The sequence below is a fragment of the Amblyomma maculatum genome, chromosome 6, assembly GCF_055883805.1.
Source record: "Amblyomma maculatum isolate TAMU_Amacu chromosome 6, ASM5588380v1, whole genome shotgun sequence".
NCBI classification, from domain to species: Eukaryota; Metazoa; Arthropoda; class Arachnida; order Ixodida; family Ixodidae; genus Amblyomma; species Amblyomma maculatum.
In genome coordinates this window covers 63344235-63367836 of record NC_139349.1, presented here as the reverse complement: position 1 = coordinate 63367836, position 23602 = coordinate 63344235, and the positions used below count along the sequence as shown (strand labels likewise).

The 23602-nt window shown below is 42.2% G+C and overlaps 1 long non-coding RNA gene across 1 annotated transcript in view; it reads right to left on the bottom strand.

Moving 5' to 3' along the window:
• The window catches only part of LOC146185887 (uncharacterized), a 358500-nt gene that overhangs the window by 289346 nt on the left and 45552 nt on the right, over positions 1-23602 (bottom strand). The gene's annotated exons all lie outside the window — the stretch shown is intronic.

Sequence of the window (23602 nt, the reverse complement as noted above, 5' to 3'; positions counted from 1 at the left end):
ACCACATTCTTCTGACAAGATGCAACTTGCATGACCGTATTTGAGATTACTTCAAGTTTGTTCATCAGTGGAACAAAACCGTACAAAATAATACCTTTTACCAATATTTAAATATTCAGAAAGGTTTATGGCGAGAACTAGATGTATAATATTCTACTAGCCGCTCGTGCTGGAAAATACATATTTCTTCTATAATCTGAACTCGCCCCTCCGTGCTGGTGCAATGGTTAAGGCGCTCGACTACTGTGCCCAAAGATGCGGGATCGAATTCCGGCCGCTGCGGCTGCTTTACGATGGAGGCGAAAAGTCAGACACCCGTGTTCTGTGCGATATCAGTGCACGTTAAAAAAGCCCAGGCGGTCGAAATTTGCGGTGCCCTCTCCTACGGCGTCTCTCATTGATTGAATAGCTTTGAGATGTTAAACACCACAAATCAATCCAAACAAACATAACCATAATTTGAACTCAAATACGGCGAGCTTGCTCATAAAACGAAGGCGTCTCAAAGATAATTACACATTAATTAGGTATGACTCCCAAATAGCATTTTACATATATATCTGACAAAATGAAGAACCTGACGTCAAACTACAGTTATAGTATTCAAATATCTCTAACAAGAAAAGAGAACCAGTGGCCTGCGATGTGCATCAACGTTAACTGGACGTTTACTTAATACATGCATAAAAAACCAGGGTATGGTAAAAAGCAAGACCAGAAATTTGGTTGAATCGTCAAGCTTGAATCATAATAGAAAATTAATACAAACCACATAGAGGCAGAATAAAATGTTTCCCGGTTCGAGCTTATTCTGCAGGGAAAATTTGTTTTGATCTGTCTTATTAAAATGTTTTGGGCGTTTGTTCATTTCCAAACCCGTAGATAAAACCGAATACAGGAAGCAAATTACAAAACCAAAGCGGCTGAGAGAAAAAAAAAAATCGTGCAAATATATTCATTTGTCGAGCCACTCAATGATTGGCACTCAAATTTCTGATGACTGCAATAGCTATAAGCTATAGAACATTACGTCCCCGATAAGCTTCCTAGTAAGCTTTAGTGGTATACTTAAGACAGGATGAGTATGGCAATCTAGCTCTATATCAGGCGTTTGGAGGAAGCCGGCCACAATCTAAATATATGAAGGCCGCGTGTGCGGCACAATTTTGCCTGTATTGTCAGACATACATAAGAAACAGAGTAATAAAATTAGTTCTAAAATAGTTCAGTAAAGCACCCAGTAGCGAATAGGGATTCGCAGCCGGCCATTCGTGGCAGCTAAATCAGTTTTTAAATTCCTAAAGAACGATTACCCTCGCCTCTGTGACTACAAATTTTGGCTAACTTGCGGCAAAAGACACTCGCTGTCGAAAAAGAAGCACTCTAGGCTATATATGCCCCAAAGTGCCGTCAATCAATGTCCTAAGTGCCACGACACCTCCTCTGGCCCGCCTGGGCTGCAGCAGCGAGCGCCGCAGCGTAGGCGATACAGAGGAAGTGAACTAGCATTTGCCACAATGATGGCTCACGTTAAAAATAAAAGTTCAACACGTACAACGCACAGCCTCAATCGCGATAGTGTTACACCAATTGAGGCGAGAGATATGTCCGTTCAGCTTCTCATAACTCGGCTCAGATGCTTCTAACGCGATAGCGTTAAAGGTCTTGTTCATCGAAAATCCGGCGTCGGTTTTGGCGTTGTAAGCGAAGAATCACGAGCATGGCACTGCCAGGTGGTAGCTGGCAGCTGAAATGGACGAGCACTAACTGGACGTAGGACTTCATGACGTTAACTTTGGCATGAAGTCTCTCAGGATAGTTGCCTTCCCGTTAAGCATAGGAGACGCAAGCACATCGTTCATATGGCTCGGTTAAAGCGGGGCTTTATATGTGGGCTGGCAGCCAACGCTCTCGCGACATAACCTTAAAGGCAGAGCTTGTGTCCTCCATAATTTTTCTTACTTGCGCGTTGCCGAGCGAAATGGTCGGCATAGTGTTGTAATTTTCACGAATAAAAATTAATTCAAAAAATGTCAACACTAACGAATGCCTAAATTTGTCGAGCATTAAAGAAAACCGCGGCCAAAACTAAAATGACGTAAAGTGAATACCTCTCCCCGATATCATCCCAATTCCAACGAATGTTTCATGATTTTCTTTCGTCTTCTCGTCACACATGACAGGCGTACAAAATATTAGAGCACTGCACGAACCCGGCCCGGCCCGAGCCCACGCTAACATGGAGCAGGCCCGAACTGGGCCCGCTCTTGCGAGACTCGGCCCAGGACCGAATAAGTCCGTCCGCGCGGACTCCTTAAAAATGTACAGTTAAGGTGAATAAAGAAGCGCGTAACGCTTTTCTGTTCCTTCATAAACGATCAAGTCCTGGCTCACATGCAACAGTCTTAAAAGAGTCCACATCCCTAATAACGCGTAGCAAGAGGTTCAAGCATGTAGAAGAAAAAACATATTTCAAAAGACTGCCTGAAGAATGTCGTCTTTTAAATGAAAGACTACGAGAGTTGCTAGTTGGTTGCGAGATTCAGATGCAGTGGCTAGCGTACAAGGAACTGTCCACTTACCTTCTGTATGCGTCTTCTACGTGCGTTTGCCACCATGTCGGATGCGAGATTGTAATGACATTACCAATTATCTTGTATATGCTAAGATCCGTAAGCAATTATCTCCGTTATCTGAATTGCTGAATTATCACTTTAAGATATGCTGTTCAATAATATTTTTTGTTTGGTCATGACTGTATTTCATGTGTAAATTTATAGTTTACTATCATGTGTATAATTTTTATGTAACCAACCCCCTCATGTCTTACTCCTGAATATGACTGAGAGTATTGTTAAAATAAACAAAAAGTAATACGGCCTAAATACATAACAAATCAAGATGGGTGAAAAAGCTTACAAAATATCCTTCTCAGCAGAGGATATTGTTAAAGTATCAGCCCAAGCAAATGCTTGGTCAGAACATTTTTGACATCGCATTTTAATTAAATCTATTGTGCTCGATGCGCGTTTAAGGGCTATGAATTACAGGAATTTTAAATATAGCTCCTTATTAGCAATTACTTATAAGGGTACGTTATTTGCTTCACCACACACGAAGAGACTGTCTCCGGCAACTATGCCATAAGAACCTGCGTAAGTAAGGGTAGGAAAAGAAAAAATATACATTATCTTGTGAAGAATTCATAACAGCACTTCACATCTCTATAAAGACGAAAAGTAAAACGCCTGTTTATTGTGCATATGTATGTGTATTGAATACCCGAAGATTCCTAAAGCAGTACGCTCTTATTCAGTGGCGTTTCTCGAAGCGTAGAGAAGTTTCCTCTCTACTTTTCGGAATGAGGGGGGGGGGGGGGGGGAGGGGGGATACGAAGTGAGGCGAAAGCTATCTTTGAACAGATGGCTGCATGTTGAGCAGTGGATTAAAGCTCCTCCTTCAGCGGCTCTTACAAGGCTTCAAATGTCCAGTCGTTAACAGTAACAGAAAATCGAAAAGGGAACAAGAGCGCCATCTGCTCGATCCGACGGAGTGGGCTCACTAATTGTTGCAAAATCCCAACTTGGCGCTGCTGTGTAGTTTAGTAAGTGAATGCTCATTTAAGTCAGCCGTGTTTTAACTATTATGCTATTCAGAAATGTGGCGCAACAAACACAAACACAAGAGAAGAGGCACAACACACGCGCACACTACCAACTGTAATAACGATCTGAAAACACTTCCTCTTCACCACTCCTCTTCTTCTACACTCAAGTACATCTTCTCATCTTCCTCTTCTTTACCAAGGGAATATTGGCACTTTCTTCCTCGCAGAACATAAACATCGTCCAAGCATGGAAGTCACCAATTCTACACTGTCTTGTTTCTCCACACCTCTGCTTTGCCCAGAAACTCATACCATGCTGGACAGTCACAAAGATCACCACATAGTCACATAGTCACACACATTAATAACCACCACCACACATGTACATTAGGACATGTCCATCCACAACACATCACTTGTGAATTCCCTATTATTGAAAAAAAACTTTAACCTGCTACCGTCTACGAAGCCACGAAGTCCATGTACTTGAGGGAAAAGATTCTTAAAACTACCATGGCCGCAATACTTGAGAGGTGTCCAAGAATAACAGCTTTAGGCCAAGAATAATAGCTTGAGGCCCGATAATAAACTCGTTCTATGCATTTCTCACGAGGAAGAGGAAGTGTTTTCAGATCGTTATTACAGTTGGTAGTGTGAACGTGTGTTGTGTCTCTTCTCTTGTGTTTGTGTTTGTTGCGCCACATTTCTAAATAGTATGCAGCACCAACTAGCCCCTCAAGCCGTTATTTTGAGATAACCATTATATTTTCAGTGCTCCATATGACCTGCACTGTAGTAGAGCATGCTGCAGGGTTTTGCGCTTTTTCAACTTTTTCGCTGTGTCATTCAACGCGATCAGGCGTGGGCGCCCAAAGTTACTTGGACACACAACTGAGTGCCGCTGAATAAACTCGGTCTACAAGTGATCTTCCTCTCATTCGGCGTTAACAAATGCGTTAGTTGTGGCTTATTCGTAAACAACTTGAACGATTTTAGCGCCGTATTTCGTTCATTTCCGACAAAAGCCGTACACAACTAGACCCAGCCCGACCCGGGCCCGCCACTCCAGGTCCGCACCTAACCCAGGTCCACAACTACAAGGCCAAGCCCGGCCCGGGCCCTGCAAAACAACAATTTTCAGGCTTATCCCGGGCTTTCGGGCCGGCCCGAGCACGTGCAGTGCTCTACGAATGATATCATCATACCATCTTCGCGAACATAGCCATCAATCAGACAGGCTGTCGAAACAACCAAGCACCCCCCCCCCCCCCCCCCCACCCCACCGGTACCGCAAGTACAGTACCTAGAAAGAGGAAGTATTTTCAGGGACCTTACCGCAAGGCTAGCGCAGGGACGCATGAGAGCGCCCTCACCAGAAGCGCGCTGCATTGTCCTATCGGCAGGAGCACGCAAAGAAACCATTCCGATGCAGTAGAAGAGCGCCTAGCAATTTACATCTTCCCTTCTAGCCACAATAGCCAAGCTAAATCGCTGCTTATTTTTTTTCTCGTCGACGCAGAAGCATTCCGCATTTTTTTACTTACGCCAAGGAGGCTGTAAACCTACTTCCAACACCATCTTAAAAACAATTCTGCAGAGATACTTAAGATTGCCTTTGTGTAGGAATGAGAAAGGAAACGAATGTATCCCATAGATGTTTTCGACGTGTAGTGAGTACTTTCAGCAACTCTGCTATTACTGTATTCGGTCGGTCCATCCGTCCATGTGTGTGTGTGTGTGTGTGTGTGTGTGTGTGTGTGTGTGTGTGTGTGTGTGTGTGTGTGTGTGTGTGTGTGTGTGTGTGTGTGTGTGTGTGTGTGTGTGTGTGTGTGTGTGTGTGTGTGTGTGTGTGTGTGTGTGTGTGTGTGTGTGTGTGTGTGTGTGTGTGTGTGTGTGTGTGTGTGTGTGTGTGTGTGTGTGTGTGTGTGTGTGTGTGTGTGTGTGTGTGTGTGTGTGTGTGTGTGTGTGTGTGTGTGTGTGTGTGTGTGTGTGTGTGTGTGTGTGTGTGTGTGTGTGTGTGTGTGTGTGTGTGTGTGTGTGTGTGTGTGTGTGTGTGTGTGTGTGTGTGTGTGTGTGTGTGTGTGTGTGTGTGTGTGTGTGTGTGTGTGTGTGTGTGTGTGTGTGTGTGTGTGTGTGTGTGTGTGTGTGTGTGTGTGTGTGTGTGTGTGTGTGTGTGAGAGAGAGAGAGAGAGAGAGAGACAACATGACCGTTTACCACTATATATAAAAAAAAAAACAAGCCAGTATAACCAAACCCGGAGGCTAACAAAAAGGTTTTAACTCAAACTGAACACAACACAGCGACCTATGGAACAAAAATGGTAGGTGTAACGTTAAGAGATAAGTGTGCAAAGTGAGTCATATCTTTTTGTCGCACAGATGCTTGATAGCCTCTGCTGGGGACCATCTGCCCGCACACATGCGCCGCGGGATTATCTCGTAATGGAACCACTAATGGCAAAGCTCACCCCCAATCTGTTGCGAACCAACACTAACAAAAAGAGATCAGCTACGCTCAGATTCCTGTCGATGTGCGTGTATATAACATTTGTATATATATTTTACCAGATCAGGAGACTGTACCGCGGTGTTGTATTGCATTTTATATTAGGAGTGCTTTCTTCATTTCTGAGTATACATTTGTTTTTCCCTCCCTGTTATGAGCCTCAAATGAGGGATGACAATATCCTAAAAAAATTATATTTTATTTTACAAGTGCGTGTAAAACCCTCCTTTCTCTTTCTTTCTCTTTCATCTTCCTGTTTCGCTCTACGCCCTGCGCTGGCATTAGGGCCCACGAAAGACATGGACCCTAAAGACACAACAGCCCCCACAAAAAGTGATGCTGACCAAACGACGCCTTCCATTATCTCAGGTAACGTTTTTGAAAATTCCTGTAATGGAGTGCATTTTATGCGTTTCACTTCCCTTCTCGCCTATCTTCCCGCCTCAACATTGAGTTTACAATGTGCCATTGACAAAACCGGCTTCGGGCACCTCAGCGACCACAAATCACACGGAAATTGGCCAGCCGATCACTCCTTCGGCGACAAAAAAGTAAAGGCAAAAAATACTGTACCAAATAATCCACGGAGAAATGAACATAAATAAAGGAACATATATGCAGCCTCCAGGTAGATTAAGCTCCCGCATTAATCATTACAAAACAACTCGGCCTTATATAACCAACACTAAAGCATTTCTCTGCTCATTCTTTCCGGATGCTAATGAGCGCTAGAACAAGCTACCCACTCATGTTGCTGAGCTTACGAGTGTAGCTGCATCTGTGAATACACTAGGTAGCGGTGATTAAATGCCTGTCGATGTGCATGTATATAACATTTGTATATATATTTTAGTAGAGCAAGTGACATTACGACGGTGCTGTGTTGCGTTTTTATGCTCTCTTGCTTATTATATTGGGAGTCCTTTGTTCATTTCTGAGTATATACATTTGTTTTTCCCTCCCTGTTATGAGCCTCAAATGAGGCTTGACAGTATCCTAAAAAAAATTTAATATTTTATTTTACAAGTGCGTATAACACTCTCCTTTCTCTTTATTTCTCTTTCACTTTCCTGTTTCGCTCTTCGCCTTGCGCTGGCATCAGGGCCCACGAAAGACTTAGACCCTAAAGCCACAACAGCCCCCACAGAAAGTGATGCTGACCAAACGACCCCTTCCATTATCCCAGGTAAGGTTTTGAAAATTCCTGTAATGAAGTGCATTTTATGCATTTCACTTCCCTTCTCGCCTTTCTTCACGCCTCACCATTGAGTTTACAATGTGCCACTGACAAAACCGGCTTCGGGCACCTCAGCGACCACAAATCACACGGAATTTGGACAGCCGATCACTCCTTCGGCGACAAAAAGTAAAGGCAAAAAATACTGTACCAAATCATCCACGGAGAAAATAACATAAATAAAGGAACATATCTGCAGCCTCCAGGTAGATTAAGCTCCCGGATTAATCATTACAAAACAACTCGGCCTTATATAACCAACACTAAAGCATTTCTCTGCTCATTCTTTCCGGATGCTAATGAGCGCTAGAACAAGCTACCCACTCATGTTGCTGAGCTTACGAGTGTAGCTGCATTTGTGAATACACTAGGTAGCGGTGATTAAATGCCTGTCGATGTGCATGTATATAACATTTGTATATATATTTTAGTAGAGCAAGTGACATTACGACAGTGCTGTGTTGCGTTTTTATGCTCTCTTGATTATTATATTGGGAGTGCTTTGTTCATTTCGGAGTATATACATTTGTTTTTCCCTCCCTGTTATGAGCCTCAAATGAGGCTTGACAGTATCCTAAAAAAAATTTAATATTTTATTTTACAAGTGCGTATAACACTCTCCTTTCTCTTTCTTTCTCTTTCACCTTCCTGTTTCGCTCTTCGCCTTGCGCTGGCATTAGGGCCCACGAAAGACTTAGACCCTAAAGCCACAACAGCCCCCACAGAAAGTGATGCTGACCAAACGACCCCTTCCATTATCCCAGGTAAGGTTTTTGAAAATTCCTGTAATGGAGTGCATTTTATGCATTTCACTTCCCTTCTCGCCTTTCCTCACGCCTCACCATTGAGTTTACAATGTGCCACTGACAAAACCGGCTTCGGGCACCTCAGCGACCACAAATCACACAGAATTTGGACAGCTGATCACTCCTTCGGCGACAAAAAGTAAAGGCAAAAAATACTGTACCAAATCATCCACGGAGAAAATAACATAAATAAAGGAACATATCTGCAGCCTCCAGGTAGATTAAGCTCCCGGATTAATCATTACAAAACAATTCGGCCTTATATAACCAACACTAAAGCATTTCTCTGCTCATTCTTTCCGGATGCTGATGAGCGCTAGAACAAGCTACCCACTCATGTTGCTGAGCTTACGAGTGTAGCTGCATTTGTGAATACACTAGGTAGCGGTGATTAAATGCCTGTCGATGTGCATGTATATAACATTTGTATATATATTTTAGTAGAGCAAGTGACATTACGACGGTGCTGTGTTGCGTTTTTATGCTCTCTTGCTTATTATATTGGGAGTGCTTTGTTCATTTCTGAGTATATACATTTGTTTTTCCCTCCCTGTTATGAGCCTCAAATGAGGCTTGACAGTATCCTAAAAAAAAATTTAATATTTTATTTTACAAGTGCGTATAACACTCTCCTTTCTCTTTCTTTCTCTTTCACCTTCCTGTTTCGCTCTTCGCCTTGCGCTGGCATCAGGGCCCACGAAAGACTTAGACCCTAAAGCCACAACAGCCCTCACAGAAAGTGATGCTGACCAAACGACCCCTTCCATTATCCCAGGTAAGGTTTTTGAAAATTCCTGTAATGGAGTGCATTTTATGCATTTCACTTCCCTTCTCGCCTTTCTTCACGCCTCACCATTGAGTTTACAATGTGCCACTGACAAAACCGGCTTCGGGCACCTCAGCGACCACAAATCACACGGAATTTGGACAGCCGATCACTCCTTCGGCGACAAAAAGTAAAGGCAAAAAATACTGTACCAAATCATCCACGGAGAAAATAACATAAATAAAGGAACATATCTGCAGCCTCCAGGTAGATTAACCTCCCGGATTAATCATTACAAAACAATTCGGCCTTATATAACCAACACTAAAGCATTTCTCTGCTCATTCTTTCCGGATGCTAATGAGCGCTAGAACAAGCTACCCACTCATGTTGCTGAGCTTACGAGTGTAGCTGCATTTGTGAATACACTAGGTAGCGGTGATTAAATGCCTGTCGATGTGCATGTATATAACATTTGTATATATATTTTAGTAGAGCAAGTGACATTACGACGGTGCTGTGTTGCGTTTTTATGCTCTCTTGCTTATTATATTGGGAGTGCTTTGTTCATTTCTGAGTATATACATTTGTTTTTCCCTCCCTGTTATGAGCCTCAAATGAGGCTTGACAGTATCCTAAAAAAATTTAATATTTTATTTTACAAGTGCGTATAACACTCTCTTTTCTCTTTCTTTCTCTTTCACCTTCCTGTTTCGCTCTTCGCCTTGCGCTGGCATCAGGGCCAACGAAAGACTTAGACCCTAAAGCCACAACAGCCCCCACAGAAAGTGATGCTGACCAAACGACCCCTTCCATTATCCCAGGTAAGGTTTTTGAAAATTCCTGTAATGGAGTGCATTTTATACATTTCACTTCCCTTCTCGCCTTTCTTCACGCCTCACCATTGAGTTTACAATGTGCCACTGACAAAACCGGCTTCGGGCACCTCAGCGACCACAAATCACACGGAATTTGGACAGCCGATCACTCCTTCGGCGACAAAAAGTAAAGGCAAAAAATACTGTACCAAATCATCCACGGAGAAAATAACATAAATAAAGGAACATATCTGCAGCCTCCAGGTAGATTAAGCTCCCGGATTAATCATTACAAAACAATTCGGCCTTATATAACCAACACAAAAGCATTTCTCTGCTCATTCTTTCCGGATGCTAATGAGCGCTAGAACAAGCTACCCACTCATGTTGCTGAGCATACGAGTGTAGCTGCATTTGTGAATACACTAGGTAGCGGTGATTAAATGCCTGTCGATGTGCATGTATATAACATTTGTATATATATTTTAGTAGAGCAAGTGACATTACGACGGTGCTGTGTTCCGTTTTTATGCTCTCTTGCTTATTATATTGGGAGTACTTTGTTCATTTCTGAGTATATACATTTGTTTTTCCCTCCCTGTTATGAGCCTCAAATGAGGCTTGACAGTATCCTAAAAAAAATTTAATATTTTATTTTACAAGTGCGTATAACACTCTCCTTTCTCTTTCTTTCTCTTTCACCTTCCTGTTTCGCTCTTCGCCTCGCGCTGGCATTAGGGCCCACGAAAGACTTAGACCCTAAAGCCACAACAGCCCCCACAGAAAGTGATGCTGACCAAACGACCCCTTCCATTATCCCAGGTAAGGGTTTTGAAAATTCCTGTAATGGAGTGCGTTTTATGCATTTCACTTCCCTTCTCGCCTTTCTTCACGCCTCACCATTGAGTTTACAATGTGCCACTGACAAAACCGGCTTCGGGCACCTCAGCGACCACAAATCACACGGAATTTGGACAGCTGATCACTCCTTCGGCGACAAAAAGTAAAGGCAAAAAATACTGTACCAAATCATCCACGGAGAAAATAACATAAATAAAGGAACATATCTGCAGCCTCCAGGTAGATTAAGCTCCCGGATTAATCCTTACAAAACAATTCGGCCTTATATAACCAACACTAAAGCATTTCTCTGCTCATTCTTTCCGGATGCTAATGAGCGCTAGAACAAGCTACCCACTCATGTTGCTGAGCTTACGAGTGTAGCTGCATTTGTGAATACACTAGGTAGCGGTGATTAAATGCCTGTCGATGTGCATGTATATAACATTTGTATATATATTTTAGTAGAGCAAGTGACATTACGACGGTGCTGCGTTGCGTTTTTATGCTCTCTTGCTTATTATATTGGGAGTGCTTTGTTCATTTCTGAGTATATACATTTGTTTTTCCCTCCCTGTTATGAGCCTCAAATGAGGCTTGACAGTATCCTAAAAAAAATTTAATATTTTATTTTACAAGTGCGTATAACACTCTCCTTTCTCTTTCTTTCTCTTTCACCTTCCTGTTTCGCTCTTCGCCTTGCGCTGGCATCAGGGCCCACGAAAGACTTAGACCCTAAAGCCACAACAGCCCCCACAGAAAGTGATGCTGACCAAACGACCCCTTCCATTATCCCAGGTAAGGTTTTTGAAAATTCCTGTAATGGAGTGCATTTTATGCATTTCACTTCCCTTCTCGCCTTTCTTCACGCCTCACCATTGAGTTTACAATGTGCCACTGACAAAACCGGCTTCGGGCACCTCAGCGACCACAAATCACACGGAATTTGGACAGCCGATCACTCCTTCGGCGACAAAAAGTAAAAGCAAAAAATACTGTACCAAATCATCCACGGAGAAAATAACATAAATAAAGGAACATATCTGCAGCCTCCAGGTAGATTAGGCTCCCAGATTAATCATTACAAAACAATTCGGCCTTATATAACCAACACTAAAGCATTTCTCTGCTCATTCTTTCCGGATTCTGATGAGCGCTAGAACAAGCTACCCACTCATGTTGCTGAGCTTACGAGTGTAGCTGCATTTGTGAATACACTAGGTAGCGGTGATTAAATGCCTGTCGATGTGCATGTATATAACATTTGTATATATATCTTAGTAGAGCAAGTGACATTACGACGGTGCTGTGTTGCGTTTTTATGCTCTCTTGCTTATTATATTGGGAGTGCTTTGTTCATTTCTGAGTATATACATTTGTTTTTCCCTCCCTGTTATGAGCCTCAAATGAGGCTTGACAGTATCCTAAAAAAAAATTTAATATTTTATTTTACAAGTGCGTATAACACTCTCCTTTCTCTTTCTTTCTCTTTCACCTTCCTGTTTCGCTCTTCGCCTTACGCTGGCATCAGGGCCCACGAAAGACTTAGACCCTAAAGCCACAACAGCCCCCACAGAAAGTGATGCTGACCAAACGACCCCTTCCATTATCCCAGGTAAGGTTTTTGAAAATTCCTGTAATGGAGTGCATTTTATGCATTTCACTTCCCTTCTCGCCTTTCTTCACGCCTCACCATTGAGTTTACAATGTGCCACTGACAAAACCGGCTTCGGGCACCTCAGCGACCACAAATCACACGGAATTTGGACAGCCGATCACTCCTTCGGCGACAAAAAGTAAAGGCAAAAAATACTGTACCAAATCATCCACGGAGAAAATAACATAAATAAAGGAACATAACTGCAGCCTCCAGGTAGATTAAGCTCCCGGATTAATCATTACAAAACAATTCGGCCTTATATAACCAACACTAAAGCATTTCTCTGCTCATTCTTTCCGGATGCTAATGAGCGCTAGAACAAGCTACCCACTCATGTTGCTGAGCTTACGAGTGTAGCTGCATTTGTGAATACACTAGGTAGCGGTGATTAAATGCCTGTCGATGTGCATGTATATAACATTTGTATATATATTTTAGTAGAGCAAGTGACATTACGACGGTGCTGTGTTGCGTTTTTATGCTCTCTTGATTATTATATTGGGAGTGCTTTGTTCATTTCTGAGTATATACATTTGTTTTTCCCTCCCTGTTATGAGCCTCAAATGAGGCTTGACAGTATCCTAAAAAAAAATTTAATATTTTATTTTACAAGTGCGTATAACACTCTCCTTTCTCTTTCTTTCTCTTTCACCTTCCTGTTTCGCTCTTCGCCTTGCGCTGGCATCAGGGCCCACGAAAGACTTAGACCCTAAAGCCACAACAGCCCTCACAGAAAGTGATGCTGACCAAACGACCCCTTCCATTATCCCAGGTAAGGTTTTTGAAAATTCCTGTAATGGAGTGCATTTTATGCATTTCACTTCCCTTCTCGCCTTTCTTCACGCCTCACCATTGAGTTTACAATGTGCCACTGACAAAACCGGCTTCGGGCACCTCAGCGACCACAAATCACACGGAATTTGGACAGCCGATCACTCCTTCGGCGACAAAAAGTAAAGGCAAAAAATACTGTACCAAATCATCCACGGAGAAAATAACATAAATAAAGGAACATATCTGCAGCCTCCAGGTAGATTAAGCTCTCGGATTAATCATTACAAAACAATTCGGCCTTATATAACCAACACTAAAGCATTTCTCTGCTCATTCTTTCCGGATGCTAATGAGCGCTAGAACAAGCTACCCACTCATGTTGCTGAGCTTACGAGTGTAGCTGCATTTGTGAATACACTAGGTAGCGGTGATTAAATGCCTGTCGATGTGCATGTATATAACATTTGTATATATATTTTAGTAGAGCAAGTAACATTACGACGGTGCTGTGTTGCGTTTTTATGCTCTCTTGCTTATTATATTGGGAGTGCTTTGTTCATTTCTGAGTATATACATTTGTTTTTCCCTCCCTGTTATGAGCCTCAAATGAGGCTTGACAGTATCCTAAAAAAAATTTAATATTTTATTTTACAAGTGCGTATAACACTCTCCTTTCTCTTTCTTTCTCTATCACCTTCCTGTTTCGCTCTTCGCCTTGCGCTGGCATCAGGGCCCACGAAAGACTTAGACCCTAAAGCCACAACAGCCCCCACAGAAAGTGATGCTGACCAAACGACCCCTTCCATTATCCCAGGTAAGGTTTTTGAAAATTCCTGTAATGGAGTGCATTTTATGCATTTCACTTCCCTTCTCGCCTTTCTTCACGCCTCACCACTGAGTTTACAATGTGCCACTGACAAAACCGGCTTCGGGCACCTCAGCGACCCCAAATCACACAGAATTTGGACAGCCGATCACTCCTTCGGCGACAAAAAGTAAAGGCAAAAAATACTGTACCAAATCATCCACGGAGAAAATAACATAAATAAAGGAACATATCTGCAGCCTCCAGGTAGATTAAGCTCCCGGATTAATCATTACAAAACAATTCGGCCTTATATAACCAACACTAAAGCATTTCTCTGCTCATTCTTTCCGGATGCTGATGAGCGCTAGAACAATCTACCCACTCATGTTGCTGAGCTTACGAGTGTAGCTGCATTTGTGAATACACTAGGTAGCGGTGATTAAATGCCTGTCGATGTGCATGTATATAACATTTGTATATATATTTTAGTAGAGCAAGTGACATTACGACGGTGCTGTGTTGCGTTTTTATGCTCTCTTGCTTATTATATTGGGAGTGCTTTGTTCATTTCTGAGTATATACATTTGTTTTTCCCTCCCTGTTATGAGCCTCAAATGAGGCTTGACAGTATCCTAAAAAAAAATTTAATATTTTATTTTACAAGTGCGTATAACACTCTCCTTTCTCTTTCTTTCTCTTTCACCTTCCTGTTTCGCTCTTCGCCTTGCGCTGGCATCAGGGCCCACGAAAGACTTAGACCCTAAAGCCACAACAGCCCTCACAGAAAGTGATGCTGACCAAACGACCCCTTCCATTATCCCAGGTAAGGTTTTTGAAAATTCCTGTAATGGAGTGCATTTTATGCATTTCACTTCCCTTCTCGCCTTTCTTCACGCCTCACCATTGAGTTTACAATGTGCCACTGACAAAACCGGCTTCGGGCACCTCAGCGACCACAAATCACACGGAATTTGGACAGCCGATCACTCCTTCGGCGACAAAAAGTAAAGGCAAAAAATACTGTACCAAATCATCCACGGAGAAAATAACATAAATAAAGGAACATATCTGCAGCCTCCAGGTAGATTAACCTCCCGGATTAATCATTACAAAACAATTCGGCCTTATATAACCAACACTAAAGCATTTCTCTGCTCATTCTTTCCGGATGCTAATGAGCGCTAGAACAAGCTACCCACTCATGTTGCTGAGCTTACGAGTGTAGCTGCATTTGTGAATACACTAGGTAGCGGTGATTAAATGCCTGTCGATGTGCATGTATATAACATTTGTATATATATTTTAGTAGAGCAAGTGACATTACGACGGTGCTGTGTTGCGTTTTTATGCTCTCTTGCTTATTATATTGGGAGTGCTTTGTTCATTTCTGAGTATATACATTTGTTTTTCCCTCCCTGTTATGAGCCTCAAATGAGGCTTGACAGTATCCTAAAAAAATTTAATATTTTATTTTACAAGTGCGTATAACACTCTCTTTTCTCTTTCTTTCTCTTTCACCTTCCTGTTTCGCTCTTCGCCTTGCGCTGGCATCAGGGCCAACGAAAGACTTAGACCCTAAAGCCACAACAGCCCCCACAGAAAGTGATGCTGACCAAACGACCCCTTCCATTATCCCAGGTAAGGTTTTTGAAAATTCCTGTAATGGAGTGCATTTTATACATTTCACTTCCCTTCTCGCCTTTCTTCACGCCTCACCATTGAGTTTACAATGTGCCACTGACAAAACCGGCTTCGGGCACCTCAGCGACCACAAATCACACGGAATTTGGACAGCCGATCACTCCTTCGGCGACAAAAAGTAAAGGCAAAAAATACTGTACCAAATCATCCACGGAGAAAATAACATAAATAAAGGAACATATCTGCAGCCTCCAGGTAGATTAAGCTCCCGGATTAATCATTACAAAACAATTCGGCCTTATATAACCAACACAAAAGCATTTCTCTGCTCATTCTTTCCGGATGCTAATGAGCGCTAGAACAAGCTACCCACTCATGTTGCTGAGCATACGAGTGTAGCTGCATTTGTGAATACACTAGGTAGCGGTGATTAAATGCCTGTCGATGTGCATGTATATAACATTTGTATATATATTTTAGTAGAGCAAGTGACATTACGACGGTGCTGTGTTCCGTTTTTATGCTCTCTTGCTTATTATATTGGGAGTACTTTGTTCATTTCTGAGTATATACATTTGTTTTTCCCTCCCTGTTATGAGCCTCAAATGAGGCTTGACAGTATCCTAAAAAAAATTTAATATTTTATTTTACAAGTGCGTATAACACTCTCCTTTCTCTTTCTTTCTCTTTCACCTTCCTGTTTCGCTCTTCGCCTCGCGCTGGCATTAGGGCCCACGAAAGACTTAGACCCTAAAGCCACAACAGCCCCCACAGAAAGTGATGCTGACCAAACGACCCCTTCCATTATCCCAGGTAAGGGTTTTGAAAATTCCTGTAATGGAGTGCGTTTTATGCATTTCACTTCCCTTCTCGCCTTTCTTCACGCCTCACCATTGAGTTTACAATGTGCCACTGACAAAACCGGCTTCGGGCACCTCAGCGACCACAAATCACACGGAATTTGGACAGCTGATCACTCCTTCGGCGACAAAAAGTAAAGGCAAAAAATACTGTACCAAATCATCCACGGAGAAAATAACATAAATAAAGGAACATATCTGCAGCCTCCAGGTAGATTAAGCTCCCGGATTAATCCTTACAAAACAATTCGGCCTTATATAACCAACACTAAAGCATTTCTCTGCTCATTCTTTCCGGATGCTAATGAGCGCTAGAACAAGCTACCCACTCATGTTGCTGAGCTTACGAGTGTAGCTGCATTTGTGAATACACTAGGTAGCGGTGATTAAATGCCTGTCGATGTGCATGTATATAACATTTGTATATATATTTTAGTAGAGCAAGTGACATTACGACGGTGCTGCGTTGCGTTTTTATGCTCTCTTGCTTATTATATTGGGAGTGCTTTGTTCATTTCTGAGTATATACATTTGTTTTTCCCTCCCTGTTATGAGCCTCAAATGAGGCTTGACAGTATCCTAAAAAAAATTTAATATTTTATTTTACAAGTGCGTATAACACTCTCCTTTCTCTTTCTTTCTCTTTCACCTTCCTGTTTCGCTCTTCGCCTTGCGCTGGCATCAGGGCCCACGAAAGACTTAGACCCTAAAGCCACAACAGCCCCCACAGAAAGTGATGCTGACCAAACGACCCCTTCCATTATCCCAGGTAAGGTTTTTGAAAATTCCTGTAATGGAGTGCATTTTATGCATTTCACTTCCCTTCTCGCCTTTCTTCACGCCTCACCATTGAGTTTACAATGTGCCACTGACAAAACCGGCTTCGGGCACCTCAGCGACCACAAATCACACGGAATTTGGACAGCCGATCACTCCTTCGGCGACAAAAAGTAAAGGCAAAAAATACTGTACCAAATCATCCACGGAGAAAATAACATAAATAAAGGAACATAACTGCAGCCTCCAGGTAGATTAAGCTCCCGGATTAATCATTACAAAACAATTCGGCCTTATATAACCAACACTAAAGCATTTCTCTGCTCATTCTTTCCGGATGCTAATGAGCGCTAGAACAAGCTACCCACTCATGTTGCTGAGCTTACGAGTGTAGCTGCATTTGTGAATACACTAGGTAGCGGTGATTAAATGCCTGTCGATGTGCATGTATATAACATTTGTATATATATTTTAGTAGAGCAAGTGACATTACGACGGTGCTGTGTTGCGTTTTTATGCTCTCTTGATTATTATATTGGGAGTGCTTTGTTCATTTCTGAGTATATACATTTGTTTTTCCCTCCCTGTTATGAGCCTCAAATGAGGCTTGACAGTATCCTAAAAAAAAATTTAATATTTTATTTTACAAGTGCGTATAACACTCTCCTTTCTCTTTCTTTCTCTTTCACCTTCCTGTTTCGCTCTTCGCCTTGCGCTGGCATCAGGGCCCACGAAAGACTTAGACCCTAAAGCCACAACAGCCCTCACAGAAAGTGATGCTGACCAAACGACCCCTTCCATTATCCCAGGTAAGGTTTTTGAAAATTCCTGTAATGGAGTGCATTTTATGCATTTCACTTCCCTTCTCGCCTTTCTTCACGCCTCACCATTGAGTTTACAATGTGCCACTGACAAAACCGGCTTCGGGCACCTCAGCGACCACAAATCACACGGAATTTGGACAGCCGATCACTCCTTCGGCGACAAAAAGTAAAGGCAAAAAATACTGTACCAAATCATCCACGGAGAAAATAACATAAATAAAGGAACATATCTGCAGCCTCCAGGTAGATTAAGCTCTCGGATTAATCATTACAAAACAATTCGGCCTTATATAACCAACACTAAAGCATTTCTCTGCTCATTCTTTCCGGATGCTAATGAGCGCTAGAACAAGCTACCCACTCATGTTGCTGAGCTTACGAGTGTAGCTGCATTTGTGAATACACTAGGTAGCGGTGATTAAATGCCTGTCGATGTGCATGTATATAACATTTGTATATATATTTTAGTAGAGCAAGTAACATTACGACGGTGCTGTGTTGCGTTTTTATGCTCTCTTGCTTATTATATTGGGAGTGCTTTGTTCATTTCTGAGTATATACATTTGTTTTTCCCTCCCTGTTATGAGCCTCAAATGAGGCTTGACAGTATCCTAAAAAAAATTTAATATTTTATTTTACAAGTGCGTATAACACTCTCCTTTCTCTTTCTTTCTCTATCACCTTCCTGTTTCGCTCTTCGCCTTGCGCTGGCATCAGGGCCCACGAAAGACTTAGACCCTAAAGCCACAACAGCCCCCACAGAAAGTGATGCTGACCAAACGACCCCTTCCATTATCCCAGGTAAGGTTTTTGAAAATTCCTGTAATGGAGTGCATTTTATGCATTTCACTTCCCTTCTCGCCTTTCTTCACGCCTCACCACTGAGTTTACAATGTGCCACTGACAAAACCGGCTTCGGGCACCTCAGCGACCCCAAATCACACAGAATTTGGACAGCCGATCACTCCTTCGGCGACAAAAAGTAAAGGCAAAAAATACTGTACCAAATCATCCACGGAGAAAATAACATAAATAAAGGAACATATCTGCAGCCTCCAGGTAGATTAAGCTCCCGGATTAATCATTACAAAACAATTCGGCCTTATATAACCAACACTAAAGCATTTCTCTGCTCATTCTTTCCGGATGCTGATGAGCGCTAGAACAATCTACCCACTCATGTTGCTGAGCTTACGAGTGTAGCTGCATTTGTGAATACACTAGGTAGCGGTGATTAAATGCCTGTCGATGTGCATGTATATAACATTTGTATATATATTTTAGTAGAGCAAGTGACATTACGACGGTGCTGTGTTGCGTTTTTATGCTCTCTTGCTTATTATATTGGGAGTGCTTTGTTCATTTCTGAGTATATACATTTGTTTTTCCCTCCCTGTTATGAGCCTCAAATGAGGCTTGACAGTATCCTAAAAAAAATTTAATATTTTATTTTACAAGTGCGTATAACACTCTCCTTTCTCTTTCTTTCTCTTTCACCTTCCTGTTTCGCTCTTCGCCTTGCGCTGGCATCAGGGCCCACGAAAGACTTAGACCCTAAAGCCACAACAGCCCTCACAGAAAGTGATGCTGACCAAACGACCCCTTCCATTATCCCAGGTAAGGTTTTTGAAAATTCCTGTAATGGAGTGCATTTTATGCATTTCACTTCCCTTCTCGCCTTTCTTCACGCCTCACCATTGAGTTTACAATGTGCTACTGACAAAACCGGCTTCGGGCACCTCAGCGACCACAAATCACACGGAATTTGGACAGCCGATCACTCCTTCGGCGACAAAAAGTAAAGGCAAAAAATACTGTACCAAATCATCCACGGAGAAAATAACATAAATAAAGGAACATATCTGCAGCCTCCAGGTAGATTAAGCTCCCGGATTAATCATTACAAAACAATTCGGCCTTATATAACCAACACTAAAGCATTTCTCTGCTCATTCTTTCCGGATGCTAATGAGCGCTAGAACAAGCTACCCACTCATGTTGCTGAGCTTACGAGTGTAGCTGCATTTGTGAATACACTAGGTAGCGGTGATTAAATGCCTGTCGATGTGCATGTATATAACATTTGTATATATATTTTAGTAGAGCAAGTGACATTACGACGGTGCTGTGTTGCGTTTTTATGCTCTCTTGCTTATTATATTGGGAGTGCTTTGTTCATTTCTGAGTATATACATTTGTTTTTCCCTCCCTGTTATGAGCCTCAAATGAGGCTTGACAGTATCCCAAAAAAAAATTAATATTTTATTTTACAAGTGCGTATAACACACTCCTTTCTCTTTCTTTCTCTTTCACCTTCCTGTTTCGCTCTTCGCCTTGCGCTGGCATCAGGGCCCACGAAAGACTTAGACCCTAAAGCCACAACAGCCCCCACAGAAAGTGATGCTGACCAAACGACCCCTTCCATTATCCCAGGTAAGGTTTTTGAAAATTCCTGTAATGGAATGCATTTTATGCATTTCACTTCCCTTCTCGCCTTTCTTCACGCCTCACCATTGAGTTTACAATGTGCCACTGACAAAACCGGCTTCGGGCACCTCAGCGACCACAAATCACACAGAATTTGGACAGCCGATCACTCCTTCGGCGACAAAAAGTAAAGGCAAAAAATACTGTACCAAATCATCCACGGAGAAAATAACATAAATAAAGGAACATATCTGCAGCCTCCAAGTAGATTAAGCTCCCGGATTAATCATTACAAAACAATTCGGCCTTATATAACCAACACTAAAGCATTTCTCTGCTCATTCTTTCCGGATGCTGATGAGCGCTAGAACAAGCTACCCACTCGTGTTGCTGAGCTTATGAGTGTAGCTGCATTTGTGAATACACTAGGTAGCGGTGATTAAATGCCTGTCGATGTGCATGTATATAACATTTGTATATATATTTTAGTAGAGCAAGTGACATTACGACGGTGCTGTGTTGCGTTTTTATGCTCTCTTGCTTATTATATTGGGAGTGCTTTGTTCATTTCTGAGTATATACATTTGTTTTTCCCTCCCTGTTATGAGCCTCAAATGAGGCTTGACAGTATCCTAAAAAAAATTTAATATTTTATTTTACAAGAGCGTATAACACTCTCCTTTCTCTTTCTTTCTCTTTCACCTTCCTGTTTCGCTCTTCGCCTTGCGCTGGCATCAGGGCCCACGAAAGACTTAGACCCTAAAGCCACAACAGCCCTCACAGAAAGTGATGCTGACCAAACGACCCCTTCCATTATCCCAGGTAAGGTTTTTGAAAATTCCTGTAATGGAGTGCATTTTATGCATTTCACTTCCCTTCTCGCCTTTCTTCACGCCTCACCATTGAGTTTACAATGTGCCACTGACAAAACCGGCTTCGGGCACCTCAGCGACCACAAATCACACGGAATTTGGACAGCCGATCACTCCTTCGGCGACAAAAAGTAAAGGCAAAAAATACTGTACCAAATCATCCACGGAGAAAATAACATAAATAAAGGAACATATCTGCAGCCTCCAGGTAGATTAACCTCCCGGATTAATCATTACAAAACAATTCGGCCTTATATAACCAACACTAAAGCATTTCTCTGCTCATTCTTTCCGGATGCTAATGAGCGCTAGAACAAGCTACCCACTCATGTTGCTGAGCTTACGAGTGTAGCTGCATTTGTGAATACACTAGGTAGCGGTGATTAAATGCCTGTCGATGTGCATGTATATAACATTTGTATATATATTTTAGTAGAGCAAGTGACATTACGACGGTGCTGTGTTGCGTTTTTATGCTCTCTTGCTTATTATATTGGGAGTACTTGGTTCATTTCTGAGTATATACATTTGTTTTTCCCTCCCTGTTATGAGCCTCAAATGAGGCTTGACAGTATCCTAAAAAAGAAATTTAATATTTTATTTTACAAGTGCGTATAACACTCTCCTTTCTCTTTCTTTCTCTTTCACCTTCCTGTTTCGCTCTTCGCCTCGCGCTGGCATTAGGGCCCACGAAAGACTTAGACCCTAAAGCCACAACAGCCCCCACAGAAAGTGATGCTGACCAAACGACCCCTTCCATTATCCCAGGTAAGGTTTTTGAAAATTCCTGTAATGGAGTGCATTTTATGCATTTCACTTCCCTTCTCGCCTTTCTTCGCGCCTCACCATTGAGTTTACAATGTGCCACTGACAAAACCGGCTTCGGGCACCTCAGCGACCACAAATCACACGGAATTTGGACAGCCGATCACTCCTTCGGCGACAAAAAGTAAAGGCAAAAAATACTGTACCAAATCATCCACGGAGAAAATAACATAAATAAAGGAACATATCTGCAGCCTCCAGGTAGATTAAGCTCCCGGATTAATCCTTACAAAACAATTCGGCCTTATATAACCAACACTAAAGCATTTCTCTGCTCATTCTTTCCGGATGCTAATGAGCGCTAGAACAAGCTACCCACTCATGTTGCTGAGCTTACGAGTGTAGCTGCATTTGTGAATACACTAGGTAGCGGTGATTAAATGCCTGTCGATGTGCATGTATATAACATTTGTATATATATTTTAGTAGAGCAAGTGACATTACGACGGTGCTGCGTTGCGTTTTTATGCTCTCTTGCTTATTATATTGGGAGTGCTTTGTTCATTTCTGAGTATATACATTTGTTTTTCCCTCCCTGTTATGAGCCTCAAATCAGGGGTGGCAATATCCCAAAAAAATTTATTATTTTATTTTACAAGTGCGTATAACACTCTCCTTTCTCTTTCTTTCTCTTTCACCTTCCTGTTTCGCTCTTCGCCTTGCGCTGGCATCAGGGCCCACGAAAGACTTAGACCCTAAAGCCACAACAGCCCCCACAGAAAGTGATGCTGACCAAACGACCCCTTCCATTATCCCAGGTAAGGTTTTTGAAAATTCCTGTAATGGAGTGCATTTTATGCATTTCACTTCCCTTCTCGCCTTTCTTCACGCCTCACCATTGAGTTTACAATGTGCCACTGCCAAAACCGGCTTCGGGCACCTCAGCGACCACAAATCACACGGAATTTGGACAGCCGATCACTCCTTCGGCGACAAAAAGTAAAGGCAAAAAATACTGTACCAAATCATCCACGGAGAAAATAACATAAATAAAGGAACATATCTGCAGCCTCCAGGTAGATTAAGCTCCCGGATTAATCATTACAAAACAATTCGGCCTTATATAACCAACACTAAGGCATTTCTCTGCTCATTCTTTCCGGATGCTAATGAGCGCTAGAACAAGCTACCCACTCATGTTGCTGAGCTTACGAGTGTAGCTGCATTTGTGAATACACTAGGTAGCGGTGATTAAATGCCTGTCGATGTGCATGTATATAACATTTGTATATATATTTTAGTAGAGCAAGTGACATTACGACGGTGCTGTGTTGCGTTTTTATGCTCTCTTGATTATTATATTGGGAGTGCTTTGTTCATTTCTGAGTATATACATTTGTTTTTCCCTCCCTGTTATGAGCCTCAAATGAGGCTTGACAGTATCCTAAAAAAAAATTTAATATTTTATTTTACAAGTGCGTATAACACTCTCCTTTCTCTTTCTTTCTCTTTCACCTTCCTGTTTCGCTCTTCGCCTTGCGCTGGCATCAGGGCCCACGAAAGACTTAGACCCTAAAGCCACAACAGCCCCCACAGAAAGTGATGCTGACCAAA